Source organism: Amphiprion ocellaris, chromosome 14 (genome assembly GCF_022539595.1).
Source record: "Amphiprion ocellaris isolate individual 3 ecotype Okinawa chromosome 14, ASM2253959v1, whole genome shotgun sequence".
NCBI lineage: Eukaryota > Metazoa > Chordata > Actinopteri > Pomacentridae > Amphiprion > Amphiprion ocellaris.
Genome location: NC_072779.1, coordinates 12,090,473 through 12,108,596, shown reverse-complemented (window position 1 = coordinate 12,108,596; position 18,124 = coordinate 12,090,473). Strand labels below are relative to the sequence as shown.

At 39.5% G+C, this 18,124-nt stretch overlaps 1 protein-coding gene across 3 annotated transcripts in view; it reads right to left on the bottom strand.

Annotated features, from left to right (window-relative positions):
• The window catches only part of cadm2a (cell adhesion molecule 2a), a 205,666-nt gene that overhangs the window by 88,602 nt on the left and 98,940 nt on the right, over positions 1-18,124 (bottom strand). The gene's annotated exons all lie outside the window — the stretch shown is intronic.

Genomic DNA, 18,124 nt, shown 5'->3' with positions numbered 1-18,124 from the left:
TGTAGAGCTGAGGGAGATGGAAGAAAAATATGATACGATGCAATAAATAAATATTTTAGGTTATTTTTATGCACCTCCTTAATGGTCGGAGGACCGATCCCGAGGCGGCTCCCATAGAGTGAATTCCTGCACCTTTTTGTGTTAGTCAAGACAAAACAAGAGCACATCCGAGTGTTTGTGTTCAAAGCAATACATTTTCACATCTGATCTTGGCTTTTTTTTTTATCTGAATAATATATATTTCCTTCACTGGCCATTATATAAAAATGTTTTGCAAACAGGTGAATGAAAGAAAGCCTAGCATTTCATTTATGACCCAGAGCAGAAACAGATGCGCCTTCAGTCTTTTGTAAATGCTTTAAGCGCTTACTGATGTCTTCACTTTATTATCTTCAGATCACTGACTACAGCCACATGACATGACATTAACAAAAGGCTGAGGTTAAGATGGCATTAAAGACTTTTTCAGCAAGACTTAGAGACGACAGCATTAGATGTTCTAATTTTAAAATGCTGCCTTCTGAGGCTGCAGTCCTCACAGTAGGTTTGAGAACACCCAGCAAGTCTGACATTATATATAATATAACTCAGCTGAGATTTCCTTAAAATCACTTACATAAACTTGCCCCAAGGCGTTTGTTATTAATGCTTATGTGCATGTGCGCTTGCTGACTTGCCTTTTCTCCGGGTTGCCAACGGACACCCACAGTGTGAATTAAAAGATTTAGTGTTGTTACAGATTGATTTTCTCCTTCTACACACAGTCCTGCCTGTATGATTGTGTGTGTGTGTGTGTGTGTGTGTGAGTTTGTCGAGTGTGCAGCTCCTCAGCGATCAAGTGTAACCCATAAAACCCGGGCTGGAGGTCAACAATGCTGACACATAGAGCAGCTATCGATCGCCTACCCAGTTAAGAATCCCAGTTAAGATAACTTGAAAGGCAGTGATGGAGTTTAGAACAATGTGCTTATGACTATGGAGACATAGTGAGAAGCTGGATCTTTGAGGTTGGCTACTATCAAGTATTGTGCATCCTATAAAGAAATGGATGAAGCGCGGGGAAAAGCCTAATGTTCAGAAAGTAGAAAATGATGCATTTGTGTCAATTTGTGTGTGTGTGTGTTTGTAACTGTGGATGAAAATCTCTCTTGCGGTTTGAGTTCCATTGTTTGATTCCACTGATTCCACAGTAAGAGTCGCCAGGGGCTTGTTGCCAAGGTTCAGCCAATTGAATTAGGGATTTGCCGTTCCCTCCTCAGTCCAACCCTCCTGACCATTTCCTGTTTCTAGGGATCCCTGAGGACCTTCCTCTCCATTCAGCTGTAGAGTGTAATTGTATTTAGGATGCTTGTGCAGAGCCCAGCGGAGTACACCACGAGGAGAGGGAGAGAGGCAGAAAGAGATAGAAAGCGAGTTTGAAAGGATGCCTAAACATGACCAGGGAAATAAAGAAGAAGAACAAGAAGAAAATGAATGAAGAGAGGAGGAAATTCCTAAAGATGGATGCCCATAGAGGGGCGGGTGGTGGTGGGGTGTGGGGAACAGAGATAGACGGACTATCCAGCCGTCCAAATGGAACACAAGGTCATTGTTCTCATTAGACTTCTAAGCCTGAATAACCTAGGCTGGTTGGAGACAGTTTGGTGTAAGTACTGAAGTACCCATGCTGTAAAGCAGGAATCTAATAGGCTATTATATCCAAAGACATTAGGGTGGGAGCAAAATGATTTTCCTTCACCCTCCACCTAATTTGGAAGAAGCAGTGGTATTATATCTCATGGTGACTATTATATTTCAAGTCTATGGTGTTAAATAAGCCCTGAGTATGCCATTAGAGCACATTCGTTTTCAGACGCAGGCGCTACATCACAATCAAAACAGGCACCGCTCACATATCAATAGACCGATGCAGCCGAGGTCATTGACAAACTGTCTGTCTGGAAATCAAGTTTGCATAATATTTCAGTGTTAATAAATTCATGTGTGAATTAATTCACAACATGGGCGCAATTATCAGCAGGCGCTTAAATGACAATGCATTCGTAATATTAACATAACCACAGGTGTAACGCACTGGGGGCTCTCTGGCAAAAAGGGGTCCTTCACAGTGATGTATTCCGTTTGGTGAAATATCACCTCACCTGGCCAAAGACCTTTTGCTTAGGACCCCCTGAAGTTTGTTTTTTCTTTAATAATGCCCAACTGGTGGCTTCTCTGCATACAAAAAACTGGACACAATGTCATGAACACCTGTGCCATTTGGTACAATGTATTTCAATAGAAGTTGAACTATCTTTATCAGTGGAATTGTGGGATGTGGATCATATTTTGTGTTGGACTATCATGCCTAGTTTGACCTCATGGATTCTCACTGATGTTGTTTTGATTTAAATCATTGCAAAAAGTAAATGTGAGTCATTCCCAACCACTTCTAACCCCCGAGCATAACGTGCTAATGCTGAGAGGGGCAATAAATGCTCAAGCACCAATAATCAGGTTCACTGTGTTGGTGTGCATCAGATAATTCAGAATACTTAGCAACTTAATGCTGCTGTCTACTCTTGTTTGAGTGACATATCTGCCAGACAATGAGGCTGAGTGCATTTTGATTGGAGCGCATTGTTCAGCTCTGACTCAGACTGTCACCTTGCAGCTACAGCTGGAGAGGAGATCCAGCTTGACAGGCTCAGAGACGGAAGTTCACACTTTCTTATAAATTATATAATTTTTTTTCAAAAACTTCGTGTGTAGCTTTCAACACAATGATGCATTGTATCACTCTCACACATTTTATCACACACTTTTCTTCACACCTTGGAAATTGTGACTCTTCAAATTCAGCAGTTGTGGGCTGTGTTTCTGTCCGCGGTCCGATAATGTGTCCGGCTTCTCTCTGTGGTCTCAACCCCCTCTGGCTCGCATCCAGTGGGACTATAAAGCTATCTTTGGTGGTGCCCAACAGTTTTGTCTGACATGTGTTGGTCAGGGTCTGTCCTTCTGTTGCACCGCTTGGATCAAAGGGGGAAGCTACTCCACCCATCTGTGTCACATTTAATTTATCACAGGCACGACAGGCCTTGCTTGCCTTGATCGTGAGGGCGTGACACAGACACACACGTCTGGCCACACACAGCAGAGAGAAAGCAGGACGATATAATATGGCAGCAGATCATAGGGCGCTGATTCAGGTAAAGTGATGCATTACAAAAAGAAGAATCAATATAGGACTGCAGCAGCCAAAGGTGAAAGCATATGGCATCAGTGCCCTTCCACTCCTTCTCCATTGCTCTATTTCTTTCTTCCTCCACAAAAGATGAGAGCCCTCCTTGGTCTTGCTTTGATGACCAGGTGCTGGGCAGGTGGTGTGGACTGACAGGAGGTAGCTCTGCATGTGTGTGTGTGTGTGTGTGTGTGTGTGTGTGTGTGTGTGTGATTGGATGTGTGTGTGTTGGTGAGATAGAGGAAAATCCATCCCCACAGTAATGAGAGAGGTGCCAACTGCTCTTCCATCTGGCATTGAGAAAACTTTCTCTTTCTCTCTTCCATCCCTCCTTTCTCACCCCCCACACTTCTCATCATCTGTTCATTTGCTTCTACTTCAGTATCATCCGTTTTGACATTTTCAGATGATGTAAACACTCGACTACCCACACGTACTTCATCCTAGCCCAACACATTAGACCTGAGAAATTCAAGCTACACCTCCCACTGAATTTGAAATTGGTACACCGGCTACTTACAAATGGAGCCAATTGGCAAAAACATCTGGTTACGAAATATCTGTGGCTTAAATGAACTGTACTGTTGTTGTTTATGGGAATTTGCTATCCGTGCCTCTGCACTGAATATTTCAGACCAAATGCGAGAAAAAAAAGGGACAACTGCATAGTTTGTTTTGCAAGCAACCTTTCCACGCAATAAAACTAGAGAAAAACTTCCACTGATAAGGCAAACTTGCTCACTTGATAACTTGATAGCTCTACAGCTGGTCCGACTGCAATGGCAGAAATGTCCAGATATAACAGATCAATGCTGATTCCAACGTTAATTGAGGCTTGAATTATACATGAGAAGAGATATTTGGATTAACATGAAAATTCAATCCAATTTCAACGTGATTAAAGAATGCCAATAAAGATGTGTTCTAAAGACTAAGAGATCATTCTTACCACTGTCATTCTTGGCAAAATCAAAACTGCTTCCAGGTAGTACAAAGGCTTTCCCTTACAGGAGATTGAATCGTGCAGCCAACTGAAGACTGGCTCATGTGCAGCAAAGCATCACTGTCCATGCAGATGCAATGGGATTATAGTGCATTTGATGAAATCTCGCATAGAGAAAACCAAACAGCTACCAAATGAATGCACAAACTTTGTGCTAGATCAGCTTAGTTTGCTCAAATTTGGCCATTTTACAGCCGCAGGAGTGGAGGTGACGCACAGTTCCATGAATGAATGCTACTGCAAAAACAAAACATTTTAGTAGCAATTTAATGCAATGAATCAGAGACTTGTGATTGGTTTGGTTAAAAAAAAAAACCCCCCAAAAAAACGGTAACTTTGTCTGGAATGTAATGCAGAATTTTATGGAAAACTGTCAGCGTATCCAGCCATTAATGACTTAATCAGATTTCACGACTGGCAGAGCTGCTGACAGGTAAGAGGTGAGTAATAGGACTGACTGAAAGGATAACAATTATATCTTCACACAAACCTTTACAGCACTGTGAGCTACACGTAAACTAAAAGTAATAGCAAGCGTGCTTGAATGTGCTGTTGTCTTTGTGTACTTAACCCCGCAGTTAACACTGGTCTGAAATTAGGACTCACATTCTTCAGAAAGAGGCTCAAAGGACAGGAATCATTCACATGTAATACATTACTGATGAGATACCATTTACTCAGGCACTATTTACTTAACACATATCTATCGTCTCTCTCTCTCTCTCTCTCTCTACACACATACACACACACACACACACACACACACACACACACACACACACACACACACACACACGGGCGACCAGCCAGCCAGACAGGCATGCTTACATACAACACACATTAATTGACTTTCCAGTTTCTTCCGAGGCATTTTGAGTGACAGGGGCCGCCAGGGGATATGGGTAATGATGAGGCAGCTGGCAAATGGGCTGATGGGTAATGAGGGACCCGGTGCTGGCAGCCAATAGTTAGATGCTGAATTAAACAGCATCTACCGTGTGCTAACCATGCTATGTACATTCAATATGCTATTCTCAGGGTGACAATGTCAATAAAGTCAAACCTGGAACGTTTAACGTCATCTGTCACTTGTCACATTGTTTTATTACATGGATGGTTAATCAGAATCACTTTATTCAAATGGAAATGCTTTTTAATAGTTTGTTTCTGCGCAGTATATTCTACTGGGGAGATGTCAATCACGTCATATTCAAAACCAGACCTGTACAATAAGCTGCAGTACTTATGGTTGCACAAATGACCAAGAACACAAACAGCTGTGGTGACACTGCAGCTAAGGTGATAAAACTGTTCTGAAAGCACATTAAACAGATACCAGGTTTGCCTAATCAGTATACCCCGCCCTGTTTTTCACACCACAAAATAAATATGATCTGAGTTAAAGTCACAGTCAACATGTGTGTGCCAAACCGTTTCTGTGAACTTCTACAGTGTGAATCCAACACTTGTACTACAGTGATGGTGCACATAAACACACACACCCCGCTTCTTATTCTGACATAACAACAAATGCAACACAACCCTTTACTTCACCATCTGTTCCTCTATCTGGTTTTCTAAGTTTTCTCACAACTATTTCACAATGCACCACTTGTGATATGAACAACAGATTATTTTTATATTTTTTCATGCTCCTAATTGTCATCAATTTAGGATTCAACAATCGAAAGAATTCTTATCTTTTTAGGGAAAAAAAATACATAGATTTCATTTAATTTCATAATAAAAAAAACAAATATAAGGTCAATAAGACACTGCTGGATACTTTCAAATAGTTCTCATGTTACATTTATTTTTTTATATATATATATATATATATATATATATATATATATATATATATATATATATGTGTCTTTATTGCATTTATTTATACATGTTTGTACATGTATATTTTCAGTGGTGGGACATGTTTTCATAGTGGGAGCAATGTATTGCCTACACAAAGACTGTTAAGTTTAAACATCTCTCCAGGGGAAGTGGGGTTCTCTTTCAGCTGACTGCTAGTGTATCCTCTGTGGAGTATCCTCCATGGGATACAGAGAAGTCAAGTACAAAGGACATTACCATTTGGCAGACTGTGCCCCGGGATGTTGGGTCTACATGAGTGCAGTACATATATGGGAACACAGTGTACATTATTGGCTGTGGACCTCTGCTTTGCAGTACATAACGATTCTCTGTGGCTCATGCTATGTGAGCATGCCTGCATATGAGGGTGAATACTGAAAGAACATGTGTGCATGCATAGTATTGTAGTCAAATGAACACACTGCACAATCTCTCCTTCTGTAATGTTGGTCTACGGTCAGGAAAAATTACAAAAACATATGCTACAACATTACTAATGTGTCTGGCATGACACATGATTAGAATCAAGTTAGTCAGATGGGACAGAATTTCGTTCCACCAAAGAAATTGAGTTAAGATAAGAAAAATTGCCAATGTATAAAAATTTTTTAGACCCTCCTGTACATATCATAATCTGAGTCCATGCCACCATTGGTGGGATGAGTGTAGGTGGGTAACAGCTCCACAGCAGAAGGACGATTTACTGCTTAGCTCTTCACACACTGGTCCTATCCAACACTAAAGCAAGCCAGTTAAACTGGCAGCACAAGACTAATATTAGATCTTTTCATTGGACAGAATTGTATCATGGTGGATGGAAGATCTTATGAGGCACTACAAGGTGTATTTCTCCACACCTTGGGTAGTTAAAGAGATAAAGGGGTGGTGGCTGCTCTTGCCTTGGGTGCTTAGAGACAATGGCAGACATTGTCCATTTGGGATGCCATTAGAATGATGTAGCACCAGGCTTTCTGCTGACAATAGCAGGGACCTTATATGTTCACTGTTTATTATTGGCCATTAAAGATATTTACTACAGCCACCATTTGTGGCTTGACCCCTGAAAGCTTCAAGCTAACCTCTAACTTCTAACTAACTATGGCCCTTTCTCCTCAGAATGACCCTTTGTTTGAAGACATCACTGTTAAACAGATGCACGGGTTGCTGCTTTTCCTTTGAGACACACAACATTGGAATGAATGACAGTTTTTGCTTAAAGGTTTGTAGTTTTAATTGCTTGTGCTTGGCACTCTGAACGCACTGACGGGTTTAGTTTTCTGCACTATCAGAAACATTCAACAGTGATTTGCTTCTTTGCTCATTTTCATGCCTGTGGGTCCAATTTATTGGCACTCGCACAAAGCATAAACACCCTAAATAGGTAATACATAATCAGCAAACATATTTGTGTTTATTTACATTCATAGGTGCTGGTTTAAACAGACTGAAAAGTCTTGATGTTATTTAATTAAAACAGCGTGTAATGTAAGCTTTTGTTTGGGGGGGGGGTGTTTTTACATGTCAGAAATAAGATTGTGCATCTCTAGAGATTTACTGTGATGTTCTGTGTAATATATTTGTACCATATCAAGTGCATCAATATCACTCAGATTGATATCTACCAAGTTTACAGAACATTTTCTGATTTTGTCTTTGGCACTGCAACATACGCACATTGTTGTTTACTATTTAAAGACTCTCTGCTAAAGCATAAGGAAAGAAACGATAACATGGTCAGCAGGCAATGCTCATTATTCTCCTTAATAACATTTTGTGTATCCTGAATGTCAGTATTTCCAATCTTAACAATTTGTATCTGGGGCCTGGATAATGCTTTCCATGACATCATGACTACAACTGACAGGAAATTCGAGTTTAATGAAAATACAGATGCAACTCTTAAAAAAGATCAGTTTTAAAAAAGCAGAAAAATGTCAGCCAAGAGAAACTACTTGGCACCAGTGACATCTTTAAATTCCACTGGCGACTCTTACAATTGTAGATCTGGTTAAATAATAATAATAATAATAAAAAATGAATGGTTGACTCTAACACCTTATATCAGTACATTGAATTTCTTACAAGAAATAAAATATATTTAGCAGCTGAACAGATTGAAACAGGGAGTGATGGGGTAGGTATCCACAAATAAATGCCCCTATAGTTGCCATAAAGTTTGAATTTACAGTGAAATAGGACTTCTCCATCACAAATCTAATTTCTTCACACAGCAAGAAAATTTAATTTTGGCCTCCATTTTCACTCCTGAAGAAAAAATGCAATATAGGCAGCATGGCTAATGTCTAGGTACCTGTCAGACAAAAATGCTTTCATAAAGGGACAAATGGATGGGTAGAAGAGGAGAGGAAACAAGTCAGACAACAGACAGTCCAGGAAATTGTGTGCTTACCTGTGGATGACACAGCAGAGGTCAGGTAACAGCCAGGCCAGCAGGGAGAAGACATGAAAGAGAAAATGAGAAAAAGAGAGGACTTCAGTGTGGATGATTGTTCTTAGAGACTGTCAAGAATAACAAAATTGTACGTTCTGCAAAATTTAAAGACGAGCAAAAAAATGCATACAATAATTCATTCATTTTTGTTAAAGCTTTTTGCTTCCACGTGGCAGTGCTGACAAAGGATGTGCATGTGTGTGTGTGTGTGTGTGTGTGTGTGTGTGTGTTTCTTCGCTCTGCAACAAATGTATCACCAAGGTAACAACACATATACCTGCATTTGTGCTCAGTTAGGGACCTGACTTTAAATGTGCAACCCTGGTGTTAATGTGAAGAGGAACAACATATAAAATAAGCACATACAGTATAGAAATCCTGTCTCTAAATGAAGTGACATTGAGTGCAGCTTTAAAATGGAATTCAATGAGAAGAATAAAGAGAAAAACACACATAACGAGAGCGTCGAGGGAGGTGAAGCTTTAATGTTGGTACACCAAACTACACCCTTGATTGGTCGCTTTAAGTGACTGCAGTGTGTTATATATGCTGGCAACAGCTGTTGTTTTTAAGTCCATTAGTTTTTAGGGAATAATACATCTTAAATGAATTATGTTGTGTAAATGACTCGCTGATCTCCCCCGGATTCAAGAGGAGAGGGATGATAATCCACTCCGCCTCTCCCTTTCTTCGCTCTCTTTCCCTTTGTTTATACTAAGCTGTGCCCCCAGAGGAAGGATAAGAGGGTTTAGTGAGGGGTTGCAGAGTGTGATGTCACATACACATGCACGGGCCACAGTGCATGCATGAGCACACACACATGCACGCACATCCATTGAAGAGAAAAAGCAATTATAAATAATTATAAATAATATAATTAAAGAATAAATGAACCAAATGGCTTTTATGGAAATATGGTTCTGTAGGCAGTTTCACCACAGGTGAACTCAATAAACAAAGAAACCTTTACGTGTACATTTTGACCTCACAGATTCGTACTAGCGAGTATTTCCGGATAAATTGTGCTGATTACCTACAGGTCTTAAACAACCTTCTTGCCAGAGCACCTCAACTCTATTTCCTCGGGAGAGAAATAGTCCCACTTAACAATGTCATTTCCTTGTGTCTCACAGGACTATTGAAAGGCTGAGCAGTCACAGCCAGTTCCGTGATGGGATCACAATGTTCCTCATTACGGCGAGATCGCATTGTGTGGCTTTTAAAGCAACATTATCCAATACCAGTTCAGTCAGGCGCTATGTTTGTGTGTGCTCGGGAAACAGCATCTGTTCTGAGTGGAGCATATGCATGCAGCAGGTCTAGTCAGTCAATATATCAGATGTCACGATCAACTGGCAGGAATAACGACCAACTGGCTATCGACAAGGCTGAGCTTATGAAATGGAGCTGGGCATTACTTCTAAAAGCAAGCAAGACCACTGGACACAAAACTTTTGATTGGAACCTCATACTGCCATATGTCTGTCTCTGTGTCTTCCTCAGTGAGGAAGAAGAACCGACACAGACACACTGCCAAAAGGACAGAGAGAGAGAGAGAAAAAGTTCTCATTAGGGACCTTCTTCAGGGTGGACTGCAGGGTCAGGAACGTGACAGAAGCACTCTTTGCTGAAACACGGCTTTGAACCCGAGGCGTGCTTAATAGCTGTCAAAAGTTGTAAATCAACATTCAACATCAAAAGCAGGCTCTTGCACCACACCTTTCTTGACACCCTGACCACAGTCTCCTGGTAAAAGCCTGAGAAAAATAGCATTTTGGACTCACATGCCCTGTTCTACACTTCAATTTTGCTCAGTTCACAACTTTTTTCCCCTAAAATATAAAGTGCTAACCAGGTGAACTGATGTGCACCTTTTTGTTTTCTGAGTAATAATTAACTGGCTTAGAAATAAAACTAATCACCATTGACTAGAGCCAAAAGTAGCATCATCAAAGTGACTCATTGTATCATGAATGATGTGATTTTTCACAAACATTTGCTATTGACAAAACAGTTGTGACCATAATAACTGTACGCATGGATCATGACAGCTAAGGCCTCCAAATATTTTGAAGAAATAACTAAACATGTTAATGTAAAATATAAAAATAAAAAATAGACAAAAATGTCCCTTGAAAAAGTCTAAAAAGTGTCTGTTAACTATAATGAAACCAATACAGATTTCCTTCAAAAGTCTAAAACTACAAGAAAATCAAGATCAGGCACCAAAACTAACATTTAATTATGATTATTTAATATATACTTATTTATCATTAAATTATTGCTCCTCTGCTTTGTTTGTCTCAAACTGATTAATAAACAAGCAGCAGAAGTCAATATACATAATGTGAAACAACTCCACTTGTGATGGAGTAAAGACAAAAACTATGATTTTTTTAGTGCCTGTTTTCGAATCACATATGGTCCATATTGCTGATTCTGTTCAGAAAGTCCAACATTTGGCCAGATTTAAGTACTTTTCTGTGTAGTTGCCTGAGAAAAGTTAAAGCTGCCATGTTGGTCTCAAACTGTGGCGCCTGCAGCTCATTAATTCCGGAGTGTGTTGGTACTTAAGTTTTGAAATGGGGTATTAAAACTAAGTGAAAATATTGCATTCATTAAATAATGATTCCCATATTGATGTTTTGAAACATCTGTTGTGTTTGCTCATCAGGCCTAAAGTGGAGGTTTGGTATTGAGTGCAATCAATAGCTTTCTAATTAGAAATCAACCAGAGGACAGCTGTTAAGTCACTTAAAAGGCAAATACAATATAGCCACCAGATGCTTTACTGTGTGTTTGCGTGAGCATCTGTGCATGCATCGTCGACAAAGCTATTTTTCTGTTCTGTTTGTTGGTGGGTTTTTCATTTTATTTTTATTTTCCACCAGTAGTTTCGCCAATGCTTAAGCTAGAGGTAAAACACATCACTGGTAATAAACAAGCTGCACATTCCAGAGGCAAACACAGTTTCAAGTGGATTGTTTTTGAAGTTTTTGCTGTTTAGTCGGTGAAAAGAAAAAGTTTAAACAAAAATAAATATTGCCACAAACTATTTTCTTTTCCTCACTTCCAACGTTGGTGACGTCAGTTATTCATGCCATGTTCACACCCAAGTAATGTTCAAGGTTTCAAAAACAAGGAAAAAAAAACAAGTTATCTATCTACTATTAGGTGTGAAAATGAAGATCCCACTGGTGGGTATGCATCCAAATAATGCTTGGCTTAGTCTTATCAGTTTTTTTTGTTGTTTCACATCTGATTTGAGATGCAATTCCTTCTCTGCAGACAGCTGCTAAACAACAATGTGGCCAATAATTTAGAATTTGGCTAATTATTTGTTGGTATTCTTCAGGCATCGCTCTAATTCAACAAAAATAATTTGCCAGATTGCACAAACGCCTTCTCTAGGTGTGGTTTTTAAAAGTGCAACAGAGAGGTGATGGCAGCTAAGGAAATAAAAACAAATTAAAATCATTATGTCCAGATGCTTCTGCTCAACCAAATTATGCTCAAATTAGCCGGTTTTCTATAAATGTGTTTGCTTTGGAATGGGCACAGATGCACACAAATATACACAAAGACAATGGCATGAAAAAAAACACACCCAGACAGAGGCAGTCACTCACAGGCAGAATGCACATTTATATAAACACATACACAGCTGTGTTTTTACTGAAAAATATTTTTAGCAATAAACTTGCATTGTCCTTTAAATACTCAATAATAATAAACGGCTATAATCTCCCTGTTCAACTGGAGAGGAATCAGGCAATAACACAGTGATAACGTGCCTGAAATCATCACAACGATGGCAGGATGTACACATTAAAGCACAATATCTACCTAAATGCTGTATCAGTGGGCGAAAAGTGTACCAACAAAGATTTTATGAGCACTTTTTCATTCTTGGATACGAGTTTGGTGCACAGATGGCCGGCCTGTTGGATTTTTCATTCATACTTGCAGTGACTTTCAAGCGAGTAATCTGCCAATATCTAAGCTGAGCTAAAGAGAATCAATTTAATTGAGGATTTGTTGTTCTACATTTAGAATGTGGTGAGTCAAATGGCATGGTATATATTCCAGTGTTCACAAAAGAAAAATCTGTGTGGAATACCCATTTGTGCTGTGCTCAAATTGGCAAACACACATGGCAATTTTTCAGATCTTAAAGATGACGAAATCAGTTTAAATTTTGACAGAGCCTTCCTTTTGTTCCGCCTGCGCCTGTATCTGTTGATTTACCTCCGTTAACTACTCCTAATGCTTAATGGCTTGAATGAGTCCATTAATCCTCTGATTCATGTCCTTCTGTCTGGCAGCATCAAATGTAGCATTATTACCTCCCATTACAGCCAATGCTGACATTAGCAGCTGGTATACACCAGCTATCTAATCACATTAAGAGTTTGTGTAATTACAATCCTGAAAGACCTGATCGAATAGAAGTGTAGGGGAAGTAGGACTTGCAGTGATGAATGTCTGACGAGTGCATGCTGTAACTTTCAAAGTCATTCATGGAGTACACAGTTGTAGTTTGTAAATATTTAAATAGAATCTTCTTATAGCCTCAGACAATAGATAACTAATCACATTTTTTTATTATTGGAGACTAGAACATGTCCTGGTCACTAAAGAAACCGCACTAAAGCGTATTTTATAAAGTAGATTCCAGTTTGTTCATATTGATGATGACGCTTCCATCCACACAGAATTTAGTTTTAGAATTTCCACAGGATTTTTAGCTTGGACCGATACGCTTCACCTTGTACATGTTCCCCCACGGCAACGCTATTGAGAAACACTGCATAAATTGTATTTGTTATGCAGACGACACCCAGCTATATATATATATATATATATATATGTATGAAGTCAGATGAAACAAATCAATCAGACGAACTTGAAGCATATCTTAAGGACATAAAGGTCTGAATAACCTAAAATTTTCTTCTTCTAAATTCAGTCAAAACTGGAGTTATTGTATTTGGCCCTAAACACCTGAGAAGCACAGTATCTAGGCTGCCAGAGCTGTATTCTCTCTCTGGAGTTTGTGTTTTGTTCACTCTGCAGGTATCTCTGGCTCCAGACCTACATGGTTCTAATCTGCAGTCACTATGTTCACCAAACTACAATGTTTATTGTTCTGTCGTGTTGCTTGTCTGATTTCTCTCTGCTATCCTGTTCTCTCTCCACTTTATCCTTACCCCAACCAGCCGAGATGACTGGCCTTCCTGAGCCTGGCTTTGTTGGAGGTTTCATCCCGTTAAAGTGGAGTATTTTCTTTAGTTCTTCAGATTAGTATAGTCTGCCAGATCTGGACTCATAATATTCTGCACACTGCATCTCTCGCCTTGAGAGTTAGTCCTCCTACTCTGCACGTCAGCAGGGTGTACAAAGGGGGTCAGCAAATGGGCATGTGGGTGATGGTGGGTGAGCTTTGAGAACTTAAAAGTTTGTTTGTAGTTCGTATAAGAAAAACAGGAAGAAAAATCTATATGTGCAGCTTTCAAAGCAAAATATCATTCCAATAATTACATTTCTGTTCTAGTTTTTTTTTTTTTTTTTTACAGAATTATTAGATTTTCTTTCTACATATTGATGTGTATAAGTGTGTGTGTGCGCTTCATCAGTGAAGAAACATTTGACATAAGAGAGCACACACACGGACTTGTCTGCAGGCTGGAAGTAGTTACTCTGCGATGTGGATTTTTCCAGTGTACGACCTGTATTTATCTCAGCAGGTACATAGTGTTCAGGTGCACTTTTTTGGGGGAGATAGAAGCCAACATATGCACACACATACCAGACCATTTACTTTGTCTGCTTCTCTTTCTTTTTAACATCCATTGTGTCTACACAGAATTCTGACTGACATCTTAAAAATATCCGAAACGTTTTACCATACCCATTTGTGCCATGCAAATGCCAATCAAAATAATGGAGCCATTTGATTTAAGGTTTGTTATAGGTGCTAGTTTCCTTTGTGATTAGAAGCTGAAAAGTAGTAATTAGTGTCTGCGGTGCTGTCGTGGTACACAGGAAGGGGTTGGCAAAATTACATATTTAGACACAGCAGGGAACCCCAAGCCACCCCCACACCCTCCCAGATTACACTTTTTTCTTTTTCTTTAAGTAACAAAAAATTCATTTTGATTTTGTCCACATGGAGCAGACATATTAGTGTGCCTACAGTACCATAATAGGCAGTAGTGTCTGATACACAAGTGACGACAATTCCATTCATTGGGATGAGAATTAACTGTCATCTCTCCTTGTATATACTGTTTTTGTTTTCATTTAGCATCTTGTTGAGACCAAAACGTGACCACTGAGTGAACACTGTCCAGAAGACTGATAAATAACAAAAAAGAAAAAAAATTAGGATTTGTAAGACGATAGGGGAGAAATATTATTAGAACCCAACTGATACTGGGTTTTGGGGGCTGATCCAATATCTACTTTTACAGTGAAAATGTTGATATTGATATATCTGACATTATTTTAAAATTTTCAGTAATGTTTTTTCACAAATTAAATAGCTGCTTACTGCAAGGACAACAACTGACTCCACACCACTGTTTGCATCAGTTGTGACACATACATGTGCTGCAGGCTCTGCTGGACAAACTATGTTATGACACCATTTCTAAATTGCCCTATTTACTTTCTTCTGCATTACAATTTGGGTCAAAAAAAATGTCCTATCGACACATATTGGACAACATATATGTCAATTCTGATAGGCCAATATCAACCAATTTATCAATCGGCTCTACATTTTAGCCTGAATACCCCCTAACCCTCTACCTTGCATTTGCGAAAGACAGAATACTGAGTGAATAGTGAGCTGTGTTGCTCTCTGTTGCTACACGGCAGCCTCCCGGGCATGTGGTAGCGTCGATGTGACAATGGTTTTGTGATAGTGTGAGGCTCTGTGCAGCTGTGCAGCTTCTGGAGGGTGACTCAGCAGGATCTTAATGAAGGAACAAAGAAGAGACCAATACACATCTCAAGCTGAAAAGCCACACAGCCTGCTTTCACCTTTGTTTTGTGCACAGTTTATGTACAAATTGTTGCATTTGAGAGGCAAAAGGGAAAAAAACTGAAACGGTAAGATGGGTACAGCCCCGCCTGTAGTCCATTATCATGTTCCATTTCCTTCCCATCATTCTTGTCTTTTAGAAGCATTTCTTCCAACTGAATTCTCTGTGGTAATGTGCTTTCACCCATATCCTCACCGTGTTTCACCCTAACCATGGTGCTCTCTCCCTCTCCATTTTCTGCATCCACAACCCCTCTGGCCCTCTTCCCCCCCTACCTCCGACAAGACAAGCATCTCAGTGCCTCATCTGTTCAATATTTCACCACTGGTGGGAGGATGTTTTATTTACCGTGACTGGGACACCTGCACTGACTCCCGCTCAACAGTGAGCCACTGCACAATACAGTAGCTGGGGACTACAGGTCAAAGGGTTACAGCTGGGGTCTCCAAAGTAAGACATTTTCTTGTGTTTGATGATGTCAGGGGCTTAGTGTGTACAGTGTGTGAGACACAGCAGTCATACATGAAGCGCAAAGCAAAACAACATCACAATTATCAGACCAGGGAGGCATATGTGCATGGAAACATGGGAAATGACAGACAGACTATAGATGAGTCCACAAGCTCGGAAACAAAAACTAAGAAATCCCCCTAATAAAATCAATTCCTCCTGTATCACTCGCTTGCTATAAAGGAGGCATCTAGCATGGAGGAATATCAGTTCTTTATGTGAATGTCTCTTAGGTGGGAATTACTAGCAGAGATAGCTAGGGTCAGGTAGACATAGACATTTCCAGTAATTGGCAGCATTACAGTAAATAGCACATTTCTGACAGAGTTTGATGACTATGCTTTCTACTATAGTTACAGCTGCACAATAACCACGAATCTAAAGGCTGTGAAAAGCAGCTGATTGGCACCCCACAGACACTGACATACGCAAAGTTTCTCAAAACAGTGAAGAAATCACAAGCAACGGATCGCATTTTCATTCTGTGTATGATGACTGAAATACCATTTAGTAAAGGGCTGAAAGAGTGAAAACCTTTTTTAACTCAAAAGCTCTTTTTTTTGGCAAGGTAAAGACAGTAGCTAGAGAAAGAAACAGAGACAGATAGGAGGATTATCTGCTATATAAGTGACCTTTAATACAGACACCTCATAATGATTTTGCTGCTTCCACGGTGTGTTAGTGTTAAAGCCTTAAGGTAAGACATCTAATCCTAAATGTCCAAATCCTTTCACTCAGATTGATACTTAAAAAAAACAAGCACTATTGTCCTGACACACACACACACACACACACACACACACACACACACACACACACACACACACACACACACACACACACACACACACACACACACACAAAATAAAATACCCAAATGAATTTCAATTATAAATTAATTTATTTTGTAAAAGGTTTGGTGTATTGGTGTATGGAGTGAAACAAACTCTGTCTTTACTCAATACAAATAAGCTGAGGGGAAAAAAACAACAAAAAAAATCCAAAATATGTCTTGTATGTATCTTTACCTGAAAGGAAAAATCTAACGACTTTGGTAATAAAGGTATATTGGGTAAGTTTATTTTTACTGTGTCTTAATGATTGACACTTGGAATTACTTATTCTGTTGTTATTTCAGTTCCAAACTGGCTCTGTACTGCAAACAAATGAGAAGCCAAGCAAGATCCACCCAGGATTTGAAAGAAAAAACAGGAACATGGGAGAGTTCACTTCCCTTCATGGTATTTCTACTACGGAGTCACAAATATATTCCCTTCTGTATCAGGTTACAGAAAAGAACAGAATGCAAAAATTATTGTATAGGGCAGTGAAACTACATAAATCTCTTCTTGTCTGTAACTCAGGTTTGAACAAAGAACTTATTAATGTCTCTGGTCTAAAATAGGCAATGCTTTCGACACGTTTACAAAATTTCAAGTATGTATATTGTGCATGGGGAATAAAATTCAACAAAAAAAAATATGATGAATAATGTGAAGAGTCAGGAATCAATATTTCCATTTTCCAGAAGTGATGGAAATACACTTTCTAATTCATGACACGGGTATTCCTAATATCCCTACAGATGTGAGACTGGTGTTACAGATGGAATGACTCACCCCAACAATCTGCATCAGAGCAAAACCTTTTCTGGATCACAGATGCGTGCACATTAATTTAATGAACAAGGGCTATATACTTTGCCATATTCATTTTAGCACTCTTTAAAATTAAGCGTTCACACCAGACTGAACTGGCAGGCCTCAGAAATGTACAGAAACCACATAACAATAAACAGTAGCTGTCGCTGCTTAATACGATCTCTTGTTGAAGTCGCAAGACCTTCTTACCTCTCCTTCAGATACAAGATGCACTGGGATATCATGAAAAATCTAAGCTTCATCATGAGCCAATCAGGGTCAGGCCCCTTAGATCAGGACGTGGTAGGTCACCTGGCCCATGTGGGGAAAAGACATCATTTAGTGTTTTGAACCCAACGAGAAAATCCTTTTCATGGT